Source organism: Neomonachus schauinslandi, chromosome X (assembly GCF_002201575.2).
Source record: "Neomonachus schauinslandi chromosome X, ASM220157v2, whole genome shotgun sequence".
Taxonomy (NCBI): Eukaryota; Metazoa; Chordata; class Mammalia; order Carnivora; family Phocidae; genus Neomonachus; species Neomonachus schauinslandi.
In genome coordinates, this window is record NC_058419.1 from 8,668,551 (window position 1) to 8,684,707 (window position 16,157).

The 16,157-nt window shown below is 36.8% G+C and overlaps 1 pseudogene; it reads right to left on the minus strand.

Annotated features, from left to right (window-relative positions):
• Positions 1–2,091: 2,091 nt before the first annotated feature.
• On the minus strand, positions 2,092–2,207 carry LOC123323429 (annotated as a pseudogene).
• Between the last annotated feature and the right edge of the window lie 13,950 nt (positions 2,208–16,157).

Here is a 16,157-nt window from a genome sequence, read left to right on the forward strand (position 1 = left end):
TCTTGGGTATTGTAAATAAGGTTGCAATAAACAGAGGTGCATATATCCTTTTGAATTAGTGTTTTCATTTTCTTTGGGTAAATACCCAGTAGTGGAGTTCCTGGATCATATGATATTTCTATTTTTAAAAATTATTTTATTTTAATTCCAGTATAGTTAACATATAGTGTTATATTAGTTTCAGGTGTACAATATAGTGATTCAACAGCTCCATAGATTACTCAGTGCTCATCAAGATAAGTGTACTCTTTTTTTAAATTTTTTTTATTTACTTGACAGAGAGAGAGACACAGTGAGAGAGGGAACCCAAGCAGGGGGAGTGAGAGAGGGAGAAGCAGGCCTCCCGTGGAGCAGGGAGCCTGATGCGGGGCTCAATCTCAGGAACCTGGGATCATGACATGAGCTGAAGGCAGCCGCTTAATGACTGAACCACCCAGGCACCCCAAGGTAAGTGTACTCTTAATCCCCTTCACCTATTTTACTCATCCCCCCACCCACTTTCCCTCTGATAATCATCTGTTTGCTCTCTATAGTTAAGAGTCTGTGTTTTGGTTTCTCTCTTTTTTTCCCTTTGTTTTGTTTCTTAAATTCCACATATAAGTAAAATAACATGGTATTTGTCTTTCTCTGACTGACTTAGTTCACCTAGCATTATACTCTCTAGATCCATTCATGTTGTTGCAAACGGATCAGATGATATTTCTACTTTTAATTTTTTGAGGAGCCTCTGTTCTGTCTTCCACAGCAGTTACACCAATTTGCATTCCTACTACCAGTACAGAAGGGTTCCTTTTTCTCCACATACTCACCAACACTTAGTATTTCCTATCTTTTTGATTCTAGCCATTCTGACAGGTGTGAGATGATATCTCATTGTGGTTTTGATTTGCATTTCCCTGATGATGACTGATGTTGAACATCTTTTCATGTGTTGTTGGCCATCTGCATGTCTTCTTTGGAGCGAATATTACTCAGCCATAAAAAAGAATGAGATCTTGCCATTTGAGACAACATGGATGGACCTAGAGGGTATTATGCTTGGTGAAATAGGTCAGACAAGGAGAGACAAATACCATATGATTTCACTTATATGCAGTATCTAAAACACAAAACAAATGAAGAAAAAAAACAGACTGGCAAAAAACAGACTCTTAAATACAGAGAACAAACTGATGGTTGCCAGAGGGGAAGTGGGTGGACAGATGGGTGAAATCGATAAAGGGCATTAAGAGGTACAAACTTCCAGTTATAAAGTAAATAAGTTATGGGGATGAAAAGTATAGCATGGAGAATATTGTCAATAATATTGTAATAATGTTGTTTGGTGACCAATGGTGACTATACTTATTGTGGTGAGCATTGAGTAATATATAGAATTGTTGAATGAATATGTTGTACATCTGAAACTAATATAAATTTGTATTTAATTATACTTAAATAAAAATTTTTAAAAAATAACTCATTTTAAAAAAATGAGTTTCTTGTATATAGCATATTTTTGGGTCTTGTTTTATTATCCAACATAAGATGACTTTTAATTTTAGTGTTTACATTTTTTTTTTTAAAGATTTTATTTATTTGATAGACACAGCGAGAGAGGGAACACAAGCAGGGGGAGTGGGACAGGGAGAAGCTGGCTCCCCACCTGGCAGGGAGCCCGATGTGGGGCTCGATCCCAGGACCCTGGGATCATGACCGGGACCAAAGGCAGACGCTTAACGACTGAGCCACCCAGGCGCCCTAGTGTTTACATTTAAACTTAGTGTAATTATTGATCGGTTTGGGTTTAAACCTACTATGTTGCTGTTTATTTTCTATTTGTCCCATTTGCTCATTGTTTCATTTTTCCTCTTGCCTTTTGTTCTCCTGGACAATTTTTTTTAAAGATTTTATTTATTTATTTGACAGAGAGAAACACAGCGAGAGAAGGAACACAAGCAGGGGGAGTGGGAGAGGGAGAAGCAGGCTTCCCACCGAGCAGGGAGCCTGATGCGGGGCTTGATCCCAGGACCATGGAACCATGACCTGAACCGAAGGCAGATGCTTAACAACTGAGCCACCCAGGCCCCCATCTCCTGGACAATTTTTTATGATTCCATTTTCTCTCCACTCTTTGCTTGTTAGCTCCTCCAGTCCATTTTTTCAATTAGCAATAATCGCGCCTCGGATAAACCTCATTGGCTACGATACTGCCACTGCGCAAAGCTCCTCCAGTCCATTTTTTAAAGTTTATATTTTGGTTGCCATAGAGTTACAACATAACATTTTTAACATATACTGTCTAGCTTTAAATAATAGTATGTTACATCAAGTATTCTGAAAGAACCTGACAATAATATATCTCTATTTTCCACCTTCCTTGGTTTTTTGGGGTGCTATTTATTTTATTTTTTTTTAAGATTTTATATATTTATTTGACAGAGAGAGACACAGCGAGAGAGGGAACACAAGCAGGGGGAGTGGGAGAGAGAGAAGCAGGCTTCCCCCTGAGCAGGGAGCCTGATGTGGGGCTGGATCCCAGGACCCTGGGATCATGACCTGAGCTGAAGGCAGACACTTAACTGACTGAGCCACCCAGGCACCCCTTTTTAGTGCTATTTTTATCATAAATTTTTTTTTTATTTTTTTCTTCAAGTTTTTATTTAAATTCCAGTTAACATACAGTGTAATATTAGTTTCAGGTGTAGAATTTAGTGATTCATCACTTACATACAACACCCAGTGCTCATCAAAACAAGTGCCCTCCATAATACCCATCACCTATTTAACCCATCCTGCATAAATTTTATTTTAAATCCCATAATATGTTATTATTATTTTTCCTTTAAATGGTCAATTATATTTTCATATGACTTCTTAAACATGAAGAAAAAAACTGTTTTTACCCCACACATTTAGTATTTTTAGGGCTCTTTCTTCTTTTGTATAGACACACATTTTTTTATCTGGTATCATTTTTCTTTACCTTGAAGAACTTGCTTTAACATTTCTTGTAATGAATACAATTGCTGAAAATCAGATCCTGAAAAAATAGACACGGGAGATGTCTTTATTTTGCCTTTATTTTTGAAACATACTTTGGTTAGATAAAGAATTCTAGGTTGACAGAGTTTTCTTTCCTTTCAATATTTTAAAGATGTTGCTTTACTTTCTCCTGTCTTCATAATTTCTAATGAGAAGTGTATTGTCATTCTTAACTGTTTCCCTTTTTATAATGAGTCATTTAACTCTGGCTGTTTTTAAAATTTCTCATTGCCTGGGTGGCTCAGCCGGTTGAATGTCCTCCTTCAGCTCAGGTTATGATCCCATCCCTGGTTCCTGCGATTGAACCCTGTGTCAGGCTCCCTGCTCAGTGGGGAGTCTGCTTCTCCCTCTCCCTCTGCTCCTCCCCCAGCTCATGCTCTCTCTCTCTCTCTCTCTCTGTCTCTCTCACTCACTCTCAAAGAAATAAAATCTTTAAAAAAAAATAAAAATGAATTCTCATTATCACTGGTTCTCAGTAATTTAATTATAATGTACCTTGATGTGATTCTCTTTAGATTTATTTTCCTTGGAGTTCATATTTCTTAGATCTGTGAATTTATAGTTCTCAAATTTAGAAAATTTCTAGCCATTATTACAGCTTAATATTGTTTTACCGTTCAGTGATGCTCTATTCGTATTTATCATTCATTCTTTTTTCTCTATGTGCCTCAATTTGGATAAATTCTGTTGCTATAGCTTTAATCCCACTGATATCTCCTTTTGCAAGTCTAACTTGCTAATAATTATATCCAGCGTATTTTTAATTTCACATATTTTGTATCTCTACAAGTTTCATTGGGTACTTTTTTCCTCTCCTCGTATTTATGCTCCTTTTTAGCAACATCTTATTTCTGTCTACCATCTTGAGCATATGAAGCATATATACTAATATACACATATTAGTTATTTTGTTGTCTCTCTTTGCTAGTTCTACCATCTCTTTTGTTTTTGGATTTGTTTCTATTGGTTGATATTTTTTCTCCTCATTGTATTGGGTTATATTTTCCTACTCCTTTGCATCGTTGAGAAATTTTCTTTTTGGATACTAGAATTTGTTGTAATTTAAAAATAATTTGGTTTTATCCTGACTTGCACTTTAGTTACTTTGAATCAATTAGGTCAGTTCAAGGCTTGATTTTAACTTTGTTAGGTGTGGTTCATAGCAAGAGATAATATAGCCTCACTACTAAGGTGATAGCATTCTGAGAATTCAACCCTATGATCCATATATTGCAAAATCTTTTTCCTCCAATTTGTGGGAGCATGAACTGTTCCTCGATGTGTGTGGACTTTAGTAATTGCTCTGCCTAGTCCCTTCCTCTTGTTCCATTCAAGACCTCAGGTAATATCCTGTCATACATGCATAGATCAGTACTCAGTCAAGGACCTGAGGTTCCCCTCTGCATATATCCAGAGCCCTTTCATTCTCTTTGTGCAGCTCCTTATTCTCCAGTAATATGTCCCACAAATTTTTACCTCTTTGGTCTTCCCAGGTTTCTATTTATAGCTTCTTGGCTCAGGATTACTGTAGGCTCTGATTGGGTTCTCCTCCCCGAGATGTAGCCTACAAACAGCTACAAGGAAATAAGCTGGTAAAATAATAGTGCTTATCTGTTGTCCTTCTGTCAGGGATCACACTCCTGTTTGTTGTCCAATGCCTGAAAACCTTTGCTTCATATTTTTTCTGGTTTCCTCTTGCTTAAAGCAGGAGGGTCAATCCAATTCTTTTTACTTCATCTTGACTGTCATTTGGGTTTTGAGATCTCTCTGGCTGCTGCTATGTGGACTGTAGACTGAAGGGAAGAAAAGGTGCAACAGGGAGATCAATTAGGAAGCTATTATGCAAAAATCCAGGCTAGATAAGATGATGGCTTGGATATCGGTGGCAGCTGTGTAGGTTGAGGGGCGTGGTCACAGTTTGGATATACTTTGAAGGTAGAGGCAATAGGATTTCCTTACAGAATAAGTGTGAGTTATAAGAAACAGAGAGGAATCAAGAAAGACTAAAATGTTAACATTTATTTTCTCATTTATTTCGTGGCTATTAGTTTGCTTGGTTTTCTAGCTCTCTTAAACTTTGGTCACTTACTTTATTAAAATATTGTCCATTTGATTGAGATTTTGAAATGTATTAGCATAGAGTTATAAATATTCTTTACTTCTTCAAATCTCTGTGTAATTATACCCACTTTTTCATTTCTAAAATGTGGGGTTTTTTTCTTTCTCTTATATGTTAAACTGGATTGCCAAAGGTGTGACTATTTTTTTTATTGAGGTATAATTGACATATAATAATCTATTAGTTTCATGTGTACAACACAGTGATTTGACATTTGTATACATTGTGAACTGAATCATTATAATAAGTCTAGTTACTCTCTGTCACCATACAAAGTTAATACAATATTACTGACTGCATTCTCTGTGCTGTACATGACATCCTCATGACTTACTTATTTTATAACTGGAAGTTTGTACCTCTTGATCCCCCACACATAGCTAGTGGCTATGACTATTTTAACTCAAATCTGTCACACGGAAAAGTTATTAATTGCAATAGAATCAGGAGTCCAAAATATGATGTGGGAAACTTCATCATAGTTATATAGTCAGTAAAATTATGTCCTATCAATGTACAGATTCATTCTAGAAATGTTTTTGAGCTGACTCTATCCAGAATTTTGGAAGAAAAAGGCAACAAAAACAAAAATCTTATATGTGTATAGCACTTTGTAGTTTATACAGTCAACATTCACATTATTTTCTTTATCTTAACTACAACATGAAAAAACCCTCATCATTGTTTTCCAAGGTAGAAACTACGACTCAGAATGGTAAATTCCTTTGCCTAATATCATATTTAGTAAATGCCAAAGCGAATGCTTTTTTCCCCCAATGATATTCTGCTTTTTGTGTAAGGGAGTTATGTATATGGTGATGTGTGTATGTATGTGGGGGTGGGGTGGGGAAGTGTTTGTAGTTATTTATAGTTTTCTTGTGTTTTTGCCATTAAATTTGAGTTGGGATTATGGTTTATAGAACTTCAGTAAGGACGAAAATAGAAAGTGTCTGATGCTGTATAACATAATTTTCATGTCATACCCTCCTGAAATTTCTACTCTGTTTTGTAGTATAATTGAAGTATAATTGACATATAATAATTTTTTTATTTAAAAAACTTACCTATCATAAAATGCTTTTTGAATATTAAATTCCTAATTAGGTATAATGAAGCTATTTGTCATGAAGTTGGAGTAATTTAAAATAATTATTTAAACCTCCACTTTATATGTGTTTATTTCCCCATAGATCTGAATGGGGATATTTGTAAATGAAATGAAAAGAACACAAATTATTTTGAAGCATATTAGAGTAAAAAATGATTCTGGTGACAGAGAACAGTGTAAAATAAAAGGAGAAAAAGAAAAAACTGCTTGACTTTTATCAGCTCTCTCTATACAATTGTTCTTACTGAGTATTTGAAAAGAGTGATCTTGGCATAGGACTGGGTATCATACATCCACAGCTGTGGTAATGAATCAGAGCACTGGGTAATATATGGAATTGTTGAATCACTATACTGTACACCTGAAACTAATATAACAGTGTATGTTAACTACACTGGAATTAAAAAAAAAAAGCTATAAAAAAGGATAAAAAGAATGGAAACATTTTGTAAACTATGACAGGTTATGTATATCTATTACTCATTAAATTATATTTTAAAAATTAAAAAAAATACCTTTTAAAATGACAACACTCTTGTATCCAAAGGCACAGCTTATATTCTTGTTGTTGCAGTTCAGAATTTCCACATATGACTAATTCAATAGCAATTTTAATTTATGAAAATAATGCTATATACCAGACAGATACTACTCCCTCTTCAGCCATTTCATAGAGGATTTTTATGCTATCACAAGACATCAAACAATAAAATCATTGTGTTATATTTTGGAAAAGATACATAACATACTTGAATCTGTGAGTCAGAGAATATGGTTTGCAGAGAAAAAAGCATTTTACAAGGATTCTCATATATTTTCTTTGCCAGTCTAAGGCTGTTTCCACAAAGTAAGCACATGACCCTTATTTTATATTGTGCCATGTATGTCTGGCTTATGTTTAGTTACATGAAGAGAGCACAGTGACCTAAAATTCTTTGTATCGCACACAGAGACATCATTGAGGTTCTTTTAATTGAGAAGCTTTGCTTGCTTTATTTATAACTCTCCAGGACAGTAATCAAGACCCACTCACTTATATGTTCAGTAGCTGGAAGCCAGTATATTGTGCCGACCCTCAAGAGGAGGTTGATTTACATAGTGATGGCTATCATACCACATTAACTATTTTAACTGAGATGACTACTTTGCATCAGATCAAGCACAGAAAATAGTCAGCCTCACTAGCACCATGTCACAGCTGGAGGGATGATAGATAACAGTTTTCAGAAACATTTCATTAGGCTAATTTCTATTATAAACAGATTCCTGGACACACACACACACACACACACACACACACACACACACACACTTCACTTTTTCTAAAAAATTACATTTACCTAGTCTTGCCTGTGCTTTTTGCCAATAATCCTACCGGCTGGCCTGTGGGAGATGTTTGCAAAAATGTTTGCATTTCCCTTCTGTCCCCTCCAAACCTTTGTTTCACCACAATAATGAAGAGAACAAATGTTCACATTTTCCAAAGGTTTACCATTTTCAAGAAAAACACGGAAGCTCAACTGAAATGAGTATTCACTTGCTGGGAGGGAGCCAAATACAAACAGATGTTTAGTTTTTATGTATTGAACTTTTTAGTTTCTGGGCTTGATGCTACTTAGAACACATTTTGTTTTTAGACATGAATTGATTCCTAACATCGAAATTCTACATCATGAAAGGGATGATTAACCAGCCATATTCTGGTTTACTCAGAAGGTAGCGCACTTCCTGATGTTTGAGATTTTAAGAACAAAATTGTGTGTCCTCCCAAGTGGCTATAGAAAGAGCAGCCTTGCCTGGGTGGCTCAGTTGGTTAAGCAACTGCCTTCGGCTCAGGTCATGACCCTGGAGTCCCGGGATCGAGTCCCGCATCGGGCTCCCTGCTTGGCAGGGAGTCTGCTTCTCCCTCTGACCCTCCTCCCTCTCATGCTCTCTGTCCCTCATTCTCTCTGTCTCAAATAAATAAATAAAATCTTTAAAAAAAAAAAAAAGAAAGAGCAGCCTTAAACAGGAGGTCTAGATCCTACTCGCCACTAACTCCTTTTGTGACTGTGAATAATCATCTTTTCTCTCTTAGTTTCCTGTGTTTCCTTAGTTTCCTTAGATACTATCTAAGATTATGTAAGTTTAAATAAAGCCTTAATATTAATGGGGAAAATATTGACAGTTTAAAGTTTGTTAGAAGTAAATTCTTTTTTTTAAATTTCTTTATTATTATGTTAATCACCATACATTACATCATTAATTTTTGATGTAGTGTTCCATGATTCATTGTTTGCATATAACACCCAGTGCTCCATGCAGTACATGCCCTCTTTAACACCCATCACCAGGCTAACCCATCCCCCCACCCCCCTCCCCTCTAGAACCCTCAGTTTGTTTTTCAGAGTCCATAGTCTCTCATGGTTCGTCTCCCCCTCCAATTTTCCCCCCTTCATTCTTCCCCTCCTGCTATCTTCTTTTTTTTTTTTAACATATAATGTATTATTTGTTTCAGAGGTACAGATCTGTGATTCAATAGTCTTACACAATTCACAGCACTCACCATAGCACATACCCTCCCCAATGTCTATCACCCAGCCACCCCATCCCTCCCACCCCCCCCACTCCAGCAACCCTCAGTTTGTTTCCTGAGATTAAGAATTCCTCATATCAGTGAGATCAGATGATACATGTCTTTCTCTGATTGATTTATTTCACTCAGCATAACACCCTCCATTTCCATCCACGTCGTTGCAAATGGCAAGATTTCGTTCCTTTTGATGGCTGCATAATATTCCATTGTATATATATACCACTTCTTTATCCATTCATCTGTCGATGGACATCTTGGCTCTTTCCACAGTTTGGCTATTGTGGACATTGCTGCTATAAACATGGGGGTGCACATACCCCTTCGGATCCCTACATTGGTATCTTTGGGGTAAATACCCAGTAGTGTAATTGCTGGATCGTATGGTAGCTCTATTCTCAACTTTCTGAGGAACCTCCATACTGTTTTCCAGAGTGGCTGCACCAGCTTGCATTCCCACCAACAGTGTAGGAGGGTTCCCCTTTCTCCGCATCCCCGCCAACATCTGCTGTTTCCTGACTTGTTAATTTTAGCCATTCTGACTGGTGTGAGGTGATATCTCATTGAGGTTTTGATTTGGATTTCCCTGATGCCAAGTGATGTTGAGCACTTTTATTTTTATTCTCTTTATCAATATGGGCACCAACTTGATTTGTATACCTAGTGGAGAGTGTTTTTTTAAAGGCCCAATGACAGGGGTTCCTGGGTGGCTCAGTCCGTTGAACATTGGACTCTTCATTTTGGCTTAGGTCCTGATCTCAGGATCATGGGATTGAGTCCCAGGTCAGGCTCCATGCTCAGCACAGAGTCTGTTTGGGATTCTCTCTCCCTCTCTCTCTGTCCCTCCCCGCACTCACACACACACATTCTCTCTCTCTCACTCTAAATCAATCAATCAATCAATCTTTAAAAAAAATAAAAAATAGGGGCGCCTGGGTGGCTCAGTTGTTAGGCGTCTGCCTTCGGCTCAGGTCATGGTCCTGGGGTCCTGGGATCAAGCCCCGCATCGGGCTCCCTGCTCAGCCAGGAGCCTGCTTCTCCCTCTCTCACTCCCCCTGCTTGTGATCCCCCTCTCGCTGTCTCTCTCTCTCTCTGGCAAATAAATAAATAAAAAATCTTAAAAAATAAATAAAAATAAAAAAATAAAAAATAAAAGCCCCAATGAAAGAGATGATACAAGTGGGAAAAGGAGACAACTGGAGTGCTATAAGCAGGGACTTTAGAGCAAGACTGCTTGGGCAAAAATCTCTGTCTCTGTGCAACCTTGGGGAAGTTTCCAGAATCTCAAGACATCTCAGTTTCTTCATCAGTAAAATGAATATAGTGGTAATAGTAGCTAACGCATCTAGTTGTGAGGATTAAATGAGTTGATAATGAGGACAAATAGTAAGCTCTTAGAAGAGGTAGCTGTAATTTCTGCAAAATATTATTCGATATACCAAGAAATTGGAAATCATATAGAACATTATGAAGAAAAGATGAGCTCCAAGAAGTTAAAGTGATAAATAAGTGCAATTATGTTAAATACACTATCCTCCAACAATAATATCTTTGTACCGTGATCTAATATTACTGCCATTACTTTCTCACAGTATATATTACCGTAAACATTTCTTTTGGATCTACTATGTGTCAGGCCCTGGCTCACCATTATATACACTGTAACAAGAGGAGTTCAAAGTATCAGTATTCTACTACTGACCCTAAAAGTGTGCGATTGTTCCCAGATAGTTCAATATGCAATCCAATTAAATTTATTGAATTTTTATGTATAATTTAATCTTCATTTGGCACCCCAAGCTGCAATACTACTGATTAAACCTCAGTTAACAAGAGGATCAAGAAAGCAAAATAACTGAGTTTTATAATTAATATATTTTTATAATTTATATTTTTATAATTAATATATATTCAGTGTACTGAATATTAATCAGGATGCCCTTTCAGTTTTACTCCAGAAGTAATCAACTGCTCACAATAAAGATACAAAAATAATATTTTCCCCATATTTTAGTAATAGCCAGTTAAAAATATACTTTCAAAATTACATTTAGGGGCACCTGGGTGGCTTAGGTGGTTAAGCGTCTGATGCTTGATTTCCACTCAGGTCATGATCTCAGGGTCATGGGATCAAGCTCTGCGTGGGGCTCTGTGCTCAGTGCAGAGTCTGCCTGTCCCTCTCCCTCTACTCTCTCTGTCTGTCTCTCTCCCCTTAAAATAAATAAAATCTTTAAAAAAAATTCCATTTATAGGAGCAACCTAAACTCTCAAGTTTAATAATAGCAAATAAGCTTAAAAATGCATGTGTGAGACCTACATGAGGAAAGCTATAAAACTATGTTGAGTCATCAAGGAAACTTGAATAAATAGAGAAGCATATTATGGTGCTGAATTGGAGGTCTCAATATTCTAAAACTGTTTCTTTCTTTCTAAAGTAAATAATGAATTTAATGGGATCCAAATCAAAATTGTAACAGATGTTTTTAAACTTGGCAGTTAAATTCAGAAGATCATTGGAAGAACAAATGCATTCAAACTGACAAAAATATTTTAATATTTCCCTCTATATATCTGTCTTTATATCTATATCATCTATATATCCTATTGGTTCTGTTTCTCTGGAGAACCCTAGTAGAAGGGCCTCATAGAAGACTAATAGAATAGACTGCTATCACAACTGCCTTCCTGACACTCTCACATTGTTTTCTCTGCTTAAAAAAAAAAGTATAAGAGGAGCGCCTGGGTGGCTCAGTTGGTTGGGTGGCTGTCTTGGGCTCGGGTCATGATCCCGTGGTCCTGGGATCGAGCCCCACATCGGGCTCTCTGCTCCGCGGGAAGCCTGCTTCTCCCTCTCCCTCTCCCCCTGCTTGTGTTCCCTCTCTCGCTGTGTCTCTCTCTGTCAAATTAAAAAAAAAAAAGTATAAGAGAAACAATAGATAAACCATGGATCTATCTGCAGCTGGTGCCAAATCGTTGGCGGGGGGCATTTTCTTCCAGGACAGATGAAAGGCTGGAGGCTCTTAGTGACCAGCTTCTTTTTTTCCAGGTACCTAGAAAAGAGCTACATGTAATCTGCTTTTGGTTTTCAATTACTTTATCAGAGAGGTAAAACTGAAAATTTATCCTGGCATTTTAATCTTTTTTTCTGTAACTTATTTTAAATTATTTTATACATTTGCTGCCTTATTTAATTAACCTTCTCATTTCTCTTTGGCACTGAACAGACTGTATGGCCCTTGCTGTGTCTTCCTCTTAGGCCTTAGCCCTGAGATTCTGGACAGTATTTGCCAGAAACCCTCTACCTCTGATGTCTGTGAGTCACCTGGCACGTCGGCACTGCTGTTCCTTTCATGGCGTAGCACTCACCCACTATGAGCTCACTTTCCACATGATTGCTAGGAGTCTGTATGGTTTGTTGTGTACCGTCCTATATAGATCAGCTCTCAGGCCTCTCAGAGCAAAGTTCTCAGTTTTGCATAAGTGAATGTAGCAAATATAAATCTCAGTTCAAACTTTCAAGTATGCAAGAAAAATTACCTTCCTCATTTCTTTTAAATCAACTTAATGCTGACCTTGAGGCCACATGTTTCTCAGTTGGTATGAAATTCTGTCTCAGTCATTACAGTGATGCTCTCCCCCTCTCAGAATAATGGAAGAATCTGAATGGCTTTAGATTTTGCCTAGTAAATAATCATTATAACCACCACATCACACAGGTGTATGGCAATTACTTTGTTCCAGGAGCCATTGTATGTGGTTTTTGAATATTAATATGAGGGATTATAACTCAGGTCATTTGGGCTCTGTTAAGGGCTGAATTGTGTCCTTTCCCCAAAATTCACATACAGAAGTCCTAACCTCCAGTACCTCAGAATGTGACTATATTTGTAGATAGAACTTCAAAGAGATGATTAAGATAAAATGAGGTCACTAGGGTGGGCCCTAATCCACTCGAACTGATGTCCTTATAAGAAGAGGAGATTAGGACACAGACACAGAGGAGAGAACATGAAATATGGCCATCAACAAGCCAAGGAGAGCGGCCTCAAAAGAAACCAACCATGCCAACACCTTGATCTTGACTGCTAATACCCAGAACTGTGAGAAAATACATATCTTGTTTAACCCCCAAATCTGGTATTTTGTTACACCAGTGCTAGCAAACAGGCTTCAAAGCCTGTGTGCCTTTCGTTTACTACCCATAACCCACCCTTGCCCCTTCTTTTTCCAAACAAAATGGTTATAATTTATTTTAATGATGGTGACAAATTTTCAAATAAATTTTAGCATTATTTTAAAAATAAACTTTATTTTGGAATAATTTTAGATTTACAGAAAATAATGCAAAAATAGTATAAAATTTCCATATACCATGCACTCCTAATGTTAACATCTTACATTATCATGGTACATTTGTAAAAACTAGAACCAACATTACTACTAACTAAACTTCCACTAATGTCCTTTTTTTCTGTCCCGAGATCCAGTCCAGGATAACACACTGCATTGAGTCATCATATCTCCTTAGGCTTCTCTTGGTTGTGATGGTTTCTCAATCTTCCCTTGTTTTTCCTGACATCGACAGTTTTTAAAAATGACTGGTCAAGTGTTTTTAAAGATGTCCCTCTGTTGGAATTTGTCATATTTTTCTTATGATTAGACAGAAGTTAGGGGTTTAGAGGAATACCACAAAGGTAAAATGCCCTTTCCATCACATCATATCAGAGGGTACATGATGTCAACATGACTCATTACTGGTGGTATTAACTTTGATCATTTGGTTAAGATAGTTACAATGGACCGAATGTGTCCCCACAAAATTCATATGTTGAAATCCTAATTCTCAATGTGATGGTATTAGGAGGTAGGGCCTTTGGGAGGTCATGAGGTCATGAGAGTAGAGCCTGTATGAATGGGATTAGTACCCTTATAAAAGGAACTAAGCGAGATTCTTTGCCCTCTTTCCTGCATGTGAGGATCCAAAATGAAGTTGACAGTCTACAACCTACAAGAGGGATCTCACCAGAATTCAACCATGTTCTCACTCTGATCTTGGACTTCCAACCTCCAGAACTGTGAGAAATAGATTTCTGTTATTTATAAGTGACCCAATCTATGGTGTTTTGTTATGGCAGCCCAAACTAAATAAGACAGAAGTCTTTTCCAGGTTTCTCCATTATAAGGTTTCCCCTTGCTATACTCTGTCTTTTGAAGGGAGCCACTGAGTACAACTCACTCATTTGAGGGTTGGGGATTAAACTCCATCTGCAGGAGGGAATAACATCTACATATATCATTTGGGTCAACCCTCCATTTGACACCTTTCTACTACCCTGTTTGTCCAAGAGCCTATATCAGCCTCTTGCTTCTTGTCTTTAGTAGCCTACCTCCCTGGACCATACTTCAGATATTGCCTCATCAGGAGTCACCTATCTCATCATTATCTCAACACCTTTCTCTATGTTATGTGAAAGCTAAACAATATGACACTGATCACTCCTTAGCTGTACTGGTGATTTACTTTGTTAGCCTGATCACACCACATTTGAATTTTAGAGTATCTTTAAGGATATCATTTGATAAACAAAATGAGCAGTTCTAATAATAGGCACTTCAATCACAATGACAGGAAAACAGGCTGGTTCCAGGTAGCAAAACATTTATTTTCTCTATCATTTAAGAATCTTGGAAAATTTGAGAATTGTCTTGCATTTTCTCTAGTAAGACATTGTTACATGAGTGGTTTGTTTTCTAAAAGGAAAAAAAATCATTTGTATCTGTCGCTATGCATTTATGATTTCGCCTTCTTTTCCTAAGAGTCTTATCCCTTAATTCTGTTCTGTGAACCTTACTATAAACTTAGAGAAATGTGAAAAACTTCAACAGGATGTGGTATACAAGCTATGTCATTCTTGTAATGATTTAGCTCTGAGTAGCTCTTGATTGAAAGTTTAATCTATATATACGGGTGATGTGCAGTTCGTTGTATGTTCTGTTCAGCAAATTTTAAAAGATACCTTAAGGTATTGTTGATTGACAAATGAGATGTTACTTCTTTGAAGGAGAAAGCTGTATCAGACTGCTGTTAGTGTCAGAATAGTGATGGACTATTTTAATTACATATATAAAGAGATACCTGATAACAAGGAATAGCTGAGAGAAGAGGGGAGGGAACCATTTACAAGTATATATAAAGCTATATGGATGGTTCAGGCATGTTTTTAAAGACGAGTCCCTTCTTTCTGTGACTTTTAGGAGCAAAAAAGGTGGCAAGGTTATGAATTAACTTTCCAATTTGTCAGTACTGTATTACAGAGAGATTTGGAAGGCTCAGAGCAATATTTCACTCTCAGTTGAAAATCCACGTAAAGGGCACATTCCCATGCTTCTGTTTCTTACATGGTTAGTGCAGCAATAGAATGTGGCACATTGTTTTTTGATGAAAAACAAGCTGGAATTTGGAAGATGGAATGATAAAAGTGTCAGGTGTTCCTGTAAAGGAAGTAATGAACTGATGGGATGTAAATGATATTCTTTCACAATCATAGCAAAACTATTCTTTTGTCTTTTCAAATCAGTTTTTTTCCTTAAGATGTCAGTGTTTTTTATTTTAATTTTTAATTAAGCTTTTAATTTTAATTCCAGTACAGTTAACATAGTGTTATATTATTTTAAGATGCACAATATAGTGTTTCACCAAGTCTATACTTTTTAAATCAGTTTAAAGAAGGTAGCATTTTCTATTTTCAACACCTACAGCCTCATTCCCACCCTTCATGTCCTGCCGTTTTTGTTCACCTATATTTGATTCATTGATTCATTCAACAGTATCTATTGAGCACCTATGATATTCTAGGTACTATGACAGATCTTGGGGATTCAGCAGTGAATGTAGTAGATACAGTCTCAGTGCCAGTGGAGTGTATTCTTGTGTGAGAGCCTGGCATTAGTCAAAACAGTGAGTATAAAATGACAAGGCAAGTAGCATGATGGCGAGTGACATGGAGCTAGGAGAACTTATAACATGATAATTTGACCTATGCTCTTAGTAAGGAGTCTCAGAAGCAATTCCCTCTCAATGCCAGGGTCCCTAAAACAAATGTCACTTTATAAAAAGACTGTGTTTTCATCGTCAGAACTGTCCCTGAATTAGTTGAAGGAAGTTACGTTCCTTATATATAAAACTGGTTTATATACTTTGATTATAATGTAAAAGTTTGAATTCAGGTGTCAACTTTATGTTTGAAATAAAAATCTAAGATTGTTTTATTTTTTTTTACTTTTTTTTATTGTGTTATGTTAATCACCATACATTACATCATTAGTTTTTGATG